At 36.2% G+C, this 14,011-nt stretch overlaps 2 long non-coding RNA genes across 2 annotated transcripts; one reads left to right on the top strand and one right to left on the bottom strand.

Moving 5' to 3' along the window:
• Window positions 1–338: 338 nt before the first annotated feature.
• Window positions 339–10,433, bottom strand: LOC141397439 (uncharacterized). The gene is made up of 6 exons (XR_012411402.1): window positions 10,143–10,433; window positions 9,825–10,069; window positions 9,524–9,754; window positions 9,069–9,428; window positions 732–813; window positions 339–664 (listed from the first exon to the last, which is right to left on the bottom strand). It is a non-coding gene; the product is annotated as an uncharacterized lncRNA (long non-coding RNA).
• LOC141397440 (uncharacterized) lies at window positions 10,335–13,364 on the top strand. The gene is made up of 2 exons (XR_012411403.1): window positions 10,335–10,840; window positions 10,907–13,364. It is a non-coding gene; the product is annotated as an uncharacterized lncRNA (long non-coding RNA).
• Window positions 13,365–14,011: the final 647 nt, after the last annotated feature.

Below are 14,011 nucleotides of genomic sequence, written 5' to 3' on the forward strand. Positions count from 1 at the left end.
GGCGGCCGTCTAGAATATATAAAAAGTGCTGCCACCGTCAGGGTTGTTTTCCGACAGGGCAATTCTTGAACAAAGCCGTATGGCAAATACAACCCTGATATTACTATAGGGTTTAGAGGACAGCTGGTAAAAACCAAATAACTAAATGTCGGAAAAATGTGGGAAAATTTCAGAAAAGAGGGAAAACATGGGATGGCGTCTGTGACAGCCATATTTAAGAGACTAAACCGACTAAAAACGCCATCATAAATAAGTGGTGGCGATCAAAGAAAGGATCAAGTGTGTCCTATATTTTTTCCCTAGAAAAAAAAAGAACAACAACAAAAAATATTCAAATAGATTTCCAATTAGACTTTATTGACGGTGTTATGTGCTTTATTGTATGTGTGGTGTATACAAACAAAAATGTAAGTGTAACCTTAAAAAAACTTAGTATAACAGAGGTTTCAAGTGTTATGTTTTATTTATTTAAGATTACGCCGACCTGCATAATTAGCACCAGCCATTTCAATAAGGCTAAAATAAACACAACAGGTCATCTGTTAAAGAAGTCCCAAAGCTTGGCATTGATTAGTGACGGGAATCGTTGGGAAGTGGTGTGCTCTTCCACAGGCAACACATACGTCTGGGGGCTAGGAGAATATTTAAAACGGTTGCCAGTATCCTGGAAAGAGAACAAAATTTTGAATAAGTACAATTAACCAGGTAAAAAGGATAACCTAAATACACACCTTTTCAAGATCCCGTCCATTGTATATAACCGACTGGTATCCACTGGAAAACGGGCCTAAGTGCCCCATAATCGCCTAGCCACTGAAATGAGATACAAAAAATTCCGATAACCATAAAAAAATATTTAAATATGACTGTCGAAACCTAATTATTCCTAACCTTAAACCTCCATTTAATTTTATACTTAATGTGTGTCTAGTTTTAAGTTAACCGTGTTGTCAGTAGTTAATATCAATAGTGTTTAAGTTATTTTGTGAGGATTAGTAATGCCCAGTTTGGATGTTGAATTAATGTGAGATAGGGTTACCTTCGCCTAAATCTAGATTGGTATTTTGAACTTCTGCGGACATAAGATTTGAAAAGTCCCAAAATCTACTAAGCGAGCTCCTTTAGTCAGAATTTTCATATCTATTATATTAGCCTCGATTGGCGGTACATCTAAGAAGGAAGTGAAAGGTAATCTGAGTTAATGGCTCACCTATAATGATTTTTGCGGGTATTGATGATCCCAAACCTAATGCTCTGTTAGGATTAAGGAAATCTGCGACTATAGTAATAAATAGATTTTATGTTTGATTGAGTAAATTCAATATGTCGTGCTAAATCTGTTTGTGAGAGGGGAAGTCAGGCGTATGTTATGTTGAGGTAAGTGTGTGTGGTATTTGGGGCCCTTTTAAAAATCTTTTCTAGTATAATCTGGACGAAAGGGTCAAGGATGGGCGGGCATAGTGGGGGAGTACTAAACACCAAGCTCCTTTGTCATAGGTGTATGTTGTGTAGTGTTTGTTTTGTTTGTGTGTTTGTTTAAAGATCCATTTTTCACTATTGGAACATTCCCTAGGTTTGATGGTGGCAGGGTTAAAAATCCCCCCTGAATTGCGCTCCTTCCTGAGCTAGACGGAACCCCACCATGATGCCGCATAGGCCAGAATGTAACAATATGGCGCCCAAACTGAAACGTTAATGCCTTTAAGGCATGAATAATAATGCATGTGCAGTAAGACCAAAGCACTGTACAATAGACTATAGGGCCCAATAGATAAAAACGAAATATCGCATTTTCCAACTAGCTATCGGATATTGCATCCACGTTTTAATACCTAAACTGTGATAAATGTGCAATATATAGAATAGAAAGTTAGAAAATTAGGATATTTTGTTCCATGTAGTAGGGTCTAGTACAATAGCTCATTGTTCGTTAAGTGTAACAAAGAATGTATTGTGTGTATGACCTGTGTTTGTATGTTTCTGTTTGTTTAATTTTTTTTTTGTAAAGGCAATAGATAAAGATGGCTTAAGATAAATTAACGTATCTGCTAAGGCAATTTATGCCCTAGACTGTATGGTAAATTGTATCTTTATCGTGAATTCTTTTTTCTCGTCATATGAGAAAACTGTCATGATGCCATCCTGGCAAGAAAAGTTCGTAAAATTGTAATGTCCAACCTGTTCCATACCCTATGACAACCAGATCAGGCCACTTGATTTAGAAATACAAGTTTTTTTATTCGAAAAGAAACAGTCCACACACTTTATCTAAAACGTAACTGAAAATACTCCTGATAACCTCTCATAGTTGTGATTGTCTTGTGTGAAACTAATTTTATTTTGTGTTTTCTTTTTTTTTATATTAACCTAACTAGTAGTATTCTAATCTATTAAGAGTTTTCTATAATAAGATTTTTACTAAATCGACATTTGTGTAACCGAAAGCTAACATAAAATAGTTCTAGTAAAGTCTAGCATAGTTCTGATTTACCCTAGCGTTTATTTACATTAATTAAAAAAAAAAATAAATAAATAAAATCTCCTTTGGAAATAGAAGACTAATGAGTGGATCGGCTGGTAAAAGGCATTTGAAAAGAAATAGATCTTTTGACTTGAATAGGACAGTAATTGTGTTGCCTAAACCGAAATATAAGAAAAAAGGACCTGAACCCATAATGGATAGCCCTAATATCGATCCGACAGTCCGGGATCTCTCAGGTTCCATTAATAATCCTAATAGCGGCATTAGCGCTCAACCGACTTCGCAACCAACTAATACACTTGAACTCAATCGACTTGTAAGAAATATGGTCCATGATACCCTAAACCAATCACAGACAAGAATAGAGTCCATGGTACAGGGGACTGTCACTAAAGAAATGGAGAAAGTATATAATATTATAGGAAAACTGAATGAGGCTATAGGAAGACTGTCTTTCAATGGACAAAACCCCCCACAAGTCCCACCTGTTCAACCACCCCCTACCGTAGATCCAAGACCTTCATCTCCACCCCCAAGTACGGAAAGTAACCCAAGTGTAAATCGTGCTTCTACAGTTACACCGTCATTCATGAGCACTTACGGATGGCAAGGTATAAAATTAGAACGTTTTGGCTTAAATTTCTCTGGCAGACCTAACACCCTTTCTGTAGAGGATTTTATATATCGTTTGGAACATTTCCAAAAACTTTATAATTTGGCGTGGGAAGATATTCTGAAAGAATTTCATGTTTTAGTTTCAGGACCGGCCAATGAATGGTTTTGGCTGGAACAAATGAATCATAATATTTCTACTTGGGATTCTCTAAAATTTGCGTTGTGTGAAAGATTCAAAACAAAAAGAACATGCTTTGAGGAAATGAGGGATTTGTTAGAGCGAAAACAACAACCCGGAGAATCCATTAATGCATTTTTTCATGACCTGAATTTGATGAGGGTAAAACTTGAAAGACCGGTGAAAGAACACGAAATGATTTCGCTGGCTAAGAAAAATTTAAGAAAAAATATTTCGGGAATAGTTTATTCTATGCCAGTAAGTTCACTGGAACAACTGAGGATAGAATGCCTTGAAATAGAGAAAACATTTTTTCGCCGCGAACCAGTCCCAATAACCAATCCCAGCAACAACAGGCCAATTCGCGTGAACTGCGTACAAGATGATAATGATGTTGAGGATTTTCAGAATTTTTATGAACCAGAGGGGGCAGTGGACGTCTCGGCTATTAATTCTCAATTAAAATGCTGGAATTGCCAGACCCCTGGTCATGGTTTTAGAGAGTGTATGTCTTCACAAAAAAATCAATTTTGTTTCAAATGTGGTAGACCAAATACAATCACTCCTAAATGCGTTAATTGTCGTACGGGAAACTCGAGGAAGAACGTGGTTGCCGCGGGGAACCGACGTTCGACCGAACAACCCGCCGACCCAACCGATCCCCAAATGAGTTAGAAACTGATAAGAATGAAGAAATAGATTATTCCAAAATACGTCATTATTTGCCTCTGGAGGCCAGAAAGGAAAATTATAACCGAGTAAGGTCTCGAATTTTCCAAGGACAAAATGAAAATAGTCTTAGTAGCCAAGAATTCAACCTCCAATTGAACAAAATACCGAAAGTGTCAACTAAGAATAAACAAAAGATATTAAAACTAAGACAAAAGCATAAAGAAATTAAAATAATGAAAAGATCAGTGGTAGAAGCAATCGCGAGATGCCAACACAGAAAAGATGAAAGGCCATATGCCAATATTAAAATAGAAAGCAGAGAAATACGTGGTTTACTAGATTCTGGGGCCACTGTCAGTCTATTGGGAAGGAACTGCAGAGAGATAGTGGAAGAGATAGGAGTTGAAGTAAAACACTACACGTCGAATGTTACTACAGCCTCCGGTCAACATCACCGCATATTAGGTACAGTGGAAGTAAACATTGAGTATGAAAATAAAATCGCCAAAATGTCTTTATATTTGTGTCCAGATTTGGAGCAGGATCTATATCTGGGTATAGATTTCTGGAAGATATTCGGGATTGCACCCGAAATCTTTCCTGTGGAAGAAATCAATTTAGATCTCCAGATGAAAATTCATGGAACGTCAACGAATGAAAACATAAATATGCATATTCTAACTGAGGAACAGCTAAGTAAACTGAACGAAATCAAAGATAAATTCCTGACATTTGAAAAGGATGGGTTGGGATGCACTAAGTTGGAAAAGCATAGTATAAAATTAGTAGAAGGGGCAAATCCTGTAAAGGACAAGCACTACCCCCTATCGCCCGCCGTACAGGATATAGTTTACAAGGAGATAGATCATATGCTCGCACTAAATGTTATAGAGGAAAGCGATTCTCCGTGGAGTAATCGCACAACGGTAGTACGGAAACCGGGCAAAAATAGATTTTGCCTTGATGCAAGAAAGCTCAACGCCCTAACTATAAAGGATGCCTATCCGTTACAAAATATTGACGGCATACTGAGTCGCATAGACCAAACGCATTATATCAGCAGTGTCGACCTGAAGTATGCGTTTTGGCAAATAGAACTTGAGGATGCAGCCAAACCATACACAGCCTTCACGGTACCAGGTCGACCGCTGTACCAATTCAGGGTAATGCCGTTTGGTCTATGCAACGCGGCGCAACGACTCTGCCGGTTAATGGACCGAGTAATTCCCGGGAAACTAAAGTCAAATGTTTTCATCTATTTAGATGATCTACTCATAATATCAGAAGACTTCGACAGCCACATAAGATTATTAAATGAAGTAGCGGAATGCTTACGAAAGGCCAACTTGACAATTGGTCTAAAGAAATCATTATTTTGTTTTCGAGAGTTGAAATACCTAGGATTCATCATTGGTAACGGATGCCTTAAAACGGATCCTGAAAAAGTAAGTGCGATACTCAAAATACCCGTACCAAGAAGTCCTAGGGAAGTCCGAAGCTTCCTGGGTACCGCCGGATGGTACCGACGTTTCATCCAGGACTTTGCTACCATCTCCGCAGCTCTGACAGACACGTTAAAAAAAGGTCAGAAATTCACTATAACTCCCCAAGCCACCGAATCCTTCAAAAAACTCAAAAAAGCGTTGACATCGGCACCAGTGCTTCGCCATCCAGACTTTCGAAGAGAATTTTTCATACAGTGCGATGCATCGGAATATGGGATTGGGTCAGTTCTATTCCAAAAGGATGACGATGGTGGTGAATACCCCATCGCATTCTATTCGCAAAAACTTAATGCAAGTCAGAGAAACTATTCGGTTACCGAAAAAGAATGCTTGGCTGCGGTGTTAGCTGTAAAGAGATTTCGACCATATGTGGAATTGATGAAATTTACCATCATTACCGATCATGCCAGCCTTAAGTGGCTGATGTCACTTAAGGATTTGAGTGGAAGGCTTGCCAGATGGTCGTTGCAGCTACAAGCATTCGATTTCTCAATTGAACACCGTAAAGGATCCGAGAACATCGTTGCGGATACCTTATCGAGAACACCAATAGACTCTGATATAGTGGTCGAAGAAATTGGAAATGATGATCTGCTAGACTTCGAGACCACCGCATTCGAAAGCGAGGAGTATGTAGAGTTACGTGAGACGATAAAAGGAAACCAAGAACGGCTGCCGGATTTAAAAATAGACAATGAAAAAATTTTCATAAGAATGAAACACTTTGATGAGGTGACGACCGAATTTGAGTGGAAGTTATGGATACCGCAGGAAATTGCTCATGCGATGATCGAAAAGGCTCATAATTATACGCAATCGGTGCACGATGGTATTAATAAAACCTTAAATCGCCTAAAGACGCACTATTACTGGCCCAATATGGTTTCTCAGGTGAGGAATTATATAACGAACTGTCAAATATGTAAAGAGACCAAGTCATCTAATCAGATTATGCGACCTATGATGGGAAACGAGGTGATAACGGAACGACCATTCCAAAAACTTTATATAGATTTTCTTGGGAAGTATCCAAGATCTAAAAAAGGCAACGCCTACATCTTCATAGTAATGGATCACCTTACTAAATTTATATTCCTGCACGCGATGAAAGATGCGACCGCGAAAAACGTTGTGAAATTTCTGGAATCCCAAGTATTCCACCTGTTCGGGGTCCCAGAAATAATTCACAGCGACAACGGTAAACAATTTGTTTCAAAGATATTCGAAGACATGATAAAAAGCTACAAGATAAACCACATAACCACAGCCTATTATTCTCCACAATCTAATGCGGTAGAGAGAGTAAACCAATCCGTACTGGCGGCGATAAGGACGTATGTCGAAAATGATCACCGCGATTGGGATCTGTATCTTCCAGAAATAGAAACGGCCCTTCGAACTTCAGTGCACTCAGCCACAGGTGTCAACCCATTCTTCGCACTATTTGGACACAATATGTTCACTAACGGGACAGATTATAAACTTGCGAAAAAGCTTCAGTCCCTGACAGACCATAATATAGTACAATTAAATAAAACCGAAAGGTTGGAATTGTTAAGAGAAAAGATTAAGAGTAACCTACATCAGGCGTATGAATCAAGCGCAAAGAGATACAACTGTAGATCAAGAAATGTTAATTTTAAGCCCGGTCAGGAAGTTTACCGCAGGAATCATATCCTATCCAATTTCAAGAATAACATAAATGCAAAATTTTGCAAGAAATTTTTAAAATGCAGGATAGTTCGACCCATCGGAAACAATATGTACGAACTGGAATCTCTGCAAGGGAAATCCCTTGGTAACTTCCATGTTAAAGACATTAAAGCATAAAAAGATGCAACAAATCTGTGATATTACAACTTAAGTGCAATATAGAATAAAAATGTACGTCCATATTTTTTATGTTGTGCTTGTTGTAATTATACTAGAGATTGTTGTCTCAAATTATTATTTTTTTATGCAATAGATATACTTTTTGAAACGAATGTGCAATATCCTAATCTGTGATACATGATACCTTAGTGCAATATAGATTTAATAAATTTATTAGTCTAAGTTACATTTTAAGGATTCATGTGCCCAGAGGTATTGATTTTTCGTTTACAATAGTATAACTTCTGCATGAGAACAGATTAATAGCCCGGCTGAATGAGACTACAGGGCGTGGGAGTTCCCCACGTTGGGACTAGAAAGTATGAAATGGCAATACCGAAAATCTATAACAAATCATAAGAGCCTATTTCAGGCAATAGCCACCATCTCCAATATATGTAAAGCACAAAAAACTGTAAACCTGCGTTGGTTATAACTCGACACAATCATAAAAGGGTTCCATTATTTTTAATGTAAAAAAATTCATCATTGAATTTGTTTGAAAGCCATATAAAAATAGATGATATTAAAGATAGTAGTAACTACTACAACTGGAGTCTGTAAATCGGAATAATTTTCCTTGATCGTGTTTGGTTCATAAAAATCTCCCGGCACGAAAATATGAAAATCGCATTATATTTTAATTGTTTAATTGCAATAGACATAAAAAACCGATACGATATCTATTATACCGCGAATCAAAATAATTAATCCCGATATCAAAACCCGATAAAAATTTGCTGAAAGAAATATATATATATATAAAATATGTAATGACGTAATAAAATATAACAATATAATATAAAACACAACCAAATAAAAATTTAATATAAAAGATTCAAACAAATACCCCTTGTAAATCATCATGCAATAATTCAATGGCAAATAATAAATATTTAGGATATCATCCACTGATATCGCTGTGGCAATACAACCAACCTCCCACATGAAATTAATTTTTTTTAAATATTTTCACTGATATTTAAATTTGTTTTCTCAGTCATCTTATTAGGTGGCATTTTTTTTCTTAGTTGCATCCGCTGAAATTTCATTTGTTTTCCCAATCATATTTTAATATGAAATAGTTATTTCTTAATATCATCCACTGATATTTCAAATTGCCGCTAATAACTTTGCACATGATATTAAAATGTTTTAAATAAAATCCATTTAAGTGTCCTTTTGGTTAATCAACAATCTTTTATTATGCCATTATTGTTTTTAAATCATACCAAATAGAATTTCATGTGAGTTTCTCAATCAGCTGTCATTAAAAATAAAATGTTTTTTTTTACCATCCACGTAGAATTTAATCTGCCTCAAATCCCCACATAAATTTAAAAGTATTAACTATTATCCACTAGCATTCACATTTATGTCCCATGCGATTAAAAAAATGTATGTTTCACACTGATATGTATCATGAGTATACGAAGTAAATTTGCATAAAAATATTTATCGCATGCGACAATATACAATGAAGCAATGGATGGTCAACCACCTTCAACACGTAATTATGTATGTGTGTAACACTAAACAGCTGCAACATATGGCTGGTAATTCTGACGGCTATTAATGTAACACAGGCAAAAATAAGCGCTCACTATTACTGCACAGATTTCATAAATGTAAACAAAAGGTTCGTCTTGCCACAAATCACTAAACGTCCTATCGCATTCACTTTGTTTTCTTTTTTTCACACAAACAAATAACCCACAAGAAACAAGAAAGTATGCAGACTCACCCTTATTGTGACGGCAACATATCCCACGACGAAATTAACGTTCTTGCAATTCACCAATTTATCCCTGTTATAAACACTCCATGCAATACGGATATTTGTGGCAGGTTGTTATTTAAAATTCACTCATGGATGCACAAATTTGCTCTTATTCATTTCTTGTCCACATAGTTTAATCTTAGTTATGTCACAATTGTTATTAATTTCTTATCAACCACTGTATTTATTTGAACAAAAACACACACATCGATGGGCTCAGCCAACAGACAACGTAGAAGCAGGTAATTGAATGACCAGTGGTAGTCAGGATAGAATATGACTGGGAAGGCACCACGTTTACCACTTTCTTGTGTACCAATGTACCTAAAAAGAGAAGGAAAATAATTGTTAGCCAACTCAAATAAGCATCGTTGCAATACTTAGTGAAGGAACAAGTAAAGAATGTGTATTTTAATTACCTGAATATCAAGTACTTTGGAACAGACTATGTCTGACATTCCACAGTTGACGGTAATTCAAGGGTAACACGCATTCACAGGTAGACACAGTCCTCAACTTAGGCATGGCATTCAACCCTGCTCAGGATATTCAAATTACAAAAATCCAATTTATTTTGCATTTCTAATGGGATGATCTGTTTTGGCTGCCACTATCTCTCAATGTTGTTAAGCATGAGAAATTTCAACTGTCTGAAATAAAGAAACAAAGGGGTTAGAATGTAGGAATCAATAACAAAGAGAAGAGAAAAAAACTCATTACCTGCTTGAGTGGATTTGTTGAGTGTTGGGTTACGGTGGATGAATGAGAGAACTAGGTATGTGTGTGACTGACTGGTTGATTCAAACTGGTTTACAAACGGTGTCACACACGCACACACTCATGTATGTACCGCATTGAATTGATGTTTTTTCAATGAAGATGTTTAGCGTGGCTACACACACACCTGTACATACATGTGTACCCATGAGACTCCCAAGGCAATGGCGCTGCTAATTAACAATTTTCTGGAAGCATAAGAAAAAAAACACTTTTTATTTCCATTTTTATGTTGAATAGAATTAAATTTTTTATTCTTACCTTTATAATAATGCAGCATGATGGCATATGTCCCTTGGACCATGGGTGACCACATGGAAAATTCCATAAAGGGAAAAACGCATATTTCCAAGTTTTCGGCACTATATAATAATTTTTTATTTGACTACGGAGAACATTGTGAACCCACGCACATCGCCACTTTCTTCAATTTACTTGAAATTGGCGAAGTTTTGTTGCATGTGTTTCCGATGCTGAAATAATTTTTTTTTGATAAAGGAAATTGCCGGGGTTTTGCGCGAAGCCGAGTCGAGAGAAAACCGGATACACAGGGCGGCCGTCTAGAATATATAAAAAGTGCTGCCACCGTCAGGGTTGTTTTCCGACAGGGCAATTCTTGAACAAAGCCGTATGGCAAATACAACCCTGATATTACTATAGGGTTTAGAGGACAGCTGGTAAAAACCAAATAACTAAATGTCGGAAAAATGTGGGAAAATTTCAGAAAAGAGGGAAAACATGGGATGGCGTCTGTGACAGCCATATTTAAGAGACTAAACCGACTAAAAACGCCATCATAAATAAGTGGTGGCGATCAAAGAAAGGATCAAGTGTGTCCTATATTTTTTCCCTAGAAAAAAAAAAGAACAACAACAAAAAATATTCAAATAGATTTCCAATTAGACTTTATTGACGGTGTTATGTGCTTTATTGTATGTGTGGTGTATACAAACAAAAATGTAAGTGTAACCTTAAAAAAACTTAGTATAACAGAGGTTACAAGTGTTATGTTTTATTTATTTAAGATTACGCCGACCTGCATAATTAGCACCAGCCATTTCAATAAGGCTAAAATAAACACAACAGGTCATCTGTTAAAGAAGTCCCAAAGCTTGGCATTGATTAGTGACGGGAATCGTTGGGAAGTGGTGTGCTCTTCCACAGGCAACACATACGTCTGGGGGCTAGGAGAATATTTAAAACGGTTGCCAGTATCCTGGAAAGAGAACAAAATTTTGAATAAGTACAATTAACCAGGTAAAAAGGATAACCTAAATACACACCTTTTCAAGATCCCGTCCATTGTATATAACCGACTGGTATCCACTGGAAAACGGGCCTAAGTGCCCCATAATCGCCTAGCCACTGAAATGAGATACAAAAAATTCCGATAACCATAAAAAAATATTTAAATATGACTGTCGAAACCTAATTATTCCTAACCTTAAACCTCCATTTAATTTTATACTTAATGTGTGTCTAGTTTTAAGTTAACCGTGTTGTCAGTAGTTAATATCAATAGTGTTTAAGTTATTTTGTGAGGATTAGTAATGCCCAGTTTGGATGTTGAATTAATGTGAGATAGGGTTACCTTCGCCTAAATCTAGATTGGTATTTTGAACTTCTGCGGACATAAGATTTGAAAAGTCCCAAAATCTACTAAGCGAGCTCCTTTAGTCAGAATTTTCATATCTATTATATTAGCCTCGATTGGCGGTACATCTAAGAAGGAAGTGAAAGGTAATCTGAGTTAATGGCTCACCTATAATGATTTTTGCGGGTATTGATGATCCCAAACCTAATGCTCTGTTAGGATTAAGGAAATCTGCGACTATAGTAATAAATAGATTTTATGTTTGATTGAGTAAATTCAATATGTCGTGCTAAATCTGTTTGTGAGAGGGGAAGTCAGGCGTATGTTATGTTGAGGTAAGTGTGTGTGGTATTTGGGGCCCTTTTAAAAATCTTTTCTAGTATAATCTGGACGAAAGGGTCAAGGATGGGCGGGCATAGTGGGGGAGTACTAAACACCAAGCTCCTTTGTCATAGGTGTATGTTGTGTAGTGTTTGTTTTGTTTGTGTGTTTGTTTAAAGATCCATTTTTCACTATTGGAACATTCCCTAGGTTTGATGGTGGCAGGGTTAAAAATCCCCCCTGAATTGCGCTCCTTCCTGAGCTAGACGGAACCCCACCATGATGCCGCATAGGCCAGAATGTAACACACTGCATGTGTAAACGTTCGGAAAAAAATTGAAGTTACTTTCAAAGCACTTAAGGCCTGCGTAAATAAGCTGCTCTGCGTGATTGCCTTGCTTTCCTGCTTCATTTTTGACATAATAAAAATAAAAGAATGAAGAAGGCCGAGGAAATTTCGAACTGGGTTGCCCTTTTCTTTTTTATTCTTTTATCAGAAGTAAGCAAGGTAATGGGTACTTTACACGATATGTTTTTAACATATGGGTTGTCACTTTTTAAATACAAAATGTATATGCAAAGTTACAACCCATATGTAAAAAACATATCGTGTAAAGTACCCATAAGCAGGCAAGGCATTTATGAGTCAATTGTGCCCAAGGATTGTATCGGACCATATTACAAAACAATTCTATGCCTTTTGTATGTAATTTGCGACCGGAATTTCGCGGAATATATAAACTTCCTGAGAAATTTTAAGGAAAAACGTGAGTTAATCGACGTCCAGGAAGAAATGTGTTGCTCAATAACAACTCTAAAGCTTTCTAGGGTCTCATGATTTGCAATCTGAAACTAATTTTGTGCTTTTTATAAAGTACAATACCTAAAAACGCAAAGAATTAAGCAAGGGTCAGGTTTAATGAGCTATACAAGAAGTCCGACCTTAAATAACGGCATTAAACCCCCAAAAATTATTTGTTTTCTCCAAAATATATCTCAGACACCCAGAAACATTCGCCAACGCAAAAAATGTATAAATTTTGCTACTAATTCCATAAATTTTACGATAATACTCGTATTTCCTTGGGGTGTATGTATGCTTTTCTGTGTTGTGAAAATTGAATTTCTTTAATCGTATTAAATATACGTATTAGATTAAAATAAATTTGTGCAATTATGGTTATTTTGTCACCAAGGAGCCCCACAGTGCAGTTGTTGCTGTAAAAAGCCCAACGACTTAGCCTAAACTGCATTTTTGCAGGGTGTATGTATACTTTTCTGTGTCACTGTATATTTTGGGTAATAAATGAAACAATTGGTCTGTTCCAGTACTGCAAGAATCTACTATTGTTTACTATTTTTTTCGACATCATAAAGGAAAAATTGTTACCGTAGTAAAAAATAGTAGCTTCTTGCAGGTTCTGGAATAGGCATATTATGAGGAAAGCAGCCGAAGTGAGTTCTTGATAAGTGTGTAGCAAAGCATTCCATCAGCCTTCAATGTGCAACCGAAATCTTCAAAATTTCCTCTAAAAATTAATAAACTTATATTTTTATTTCTCCACAAACACAATGTTCTTTTTGTCAAAAACCAATTTTGAAAATAAACCTATTCATCGGATTGACTGCGTTTCATTTTGATAATCAAAACTATTTTGATTCGTGAAAAAACTTGTATGAAAAAAGGGAAATTTTAAAGGAATTTTAGATTATCTGCACAATTTCGAAAAAAAAACTCTGAAGGAACATTCGAAAATCGGCAGAAAATAGGATGATTTCGGATACTTTTTCAGAACATCGGAAAAAATTCTGATGTTTGATCCGAAATTCGAAAAATTATGGAATGTTTGATCCGATATTCGCTTGTTTAGTCCGAAAGTCGGAAACTATTCGGATGTTTGATTCGAAATTCAATTTTTTTTTGGTCAAAATTTTAAATCGGAAAATGGAAAAAAAATCGGATTTTCAATCAGAAATACAGCCCATTTTTGGGGATTTGATGTAAATACGCCAAAAATTAACTTCATTTATTTGTAGAAATTTATAATGTGGATTTAATAGTATGCATTTCTGCTGCTCGCTGACATTGTATATCTACAAAATTATAAAACATAGCTCTTCCAACCGTAGTTTCCGTATGCCATCACTCTGTTGTTTTTTTATTAGACTTATCTAAACAACAAAGACTTATCTAACAATATAATTTGTTATAAAC

This window comes from Musca autumnalis, unplaced genomic scaffold, assembly GCF_047663935.1.
Source record: "Musca autumnalis isolate F117 unplaced genomic scaffold, ASM4766393v1 scaffold_3, whole genome shotgun sequence".
In the NCBI taxonomy this organism is placed as follows: Eukaryota; Metazoa; Arthropoda; class Insecta; order Diptera; family Muscidae; genus Musca; species Musca autumnalis.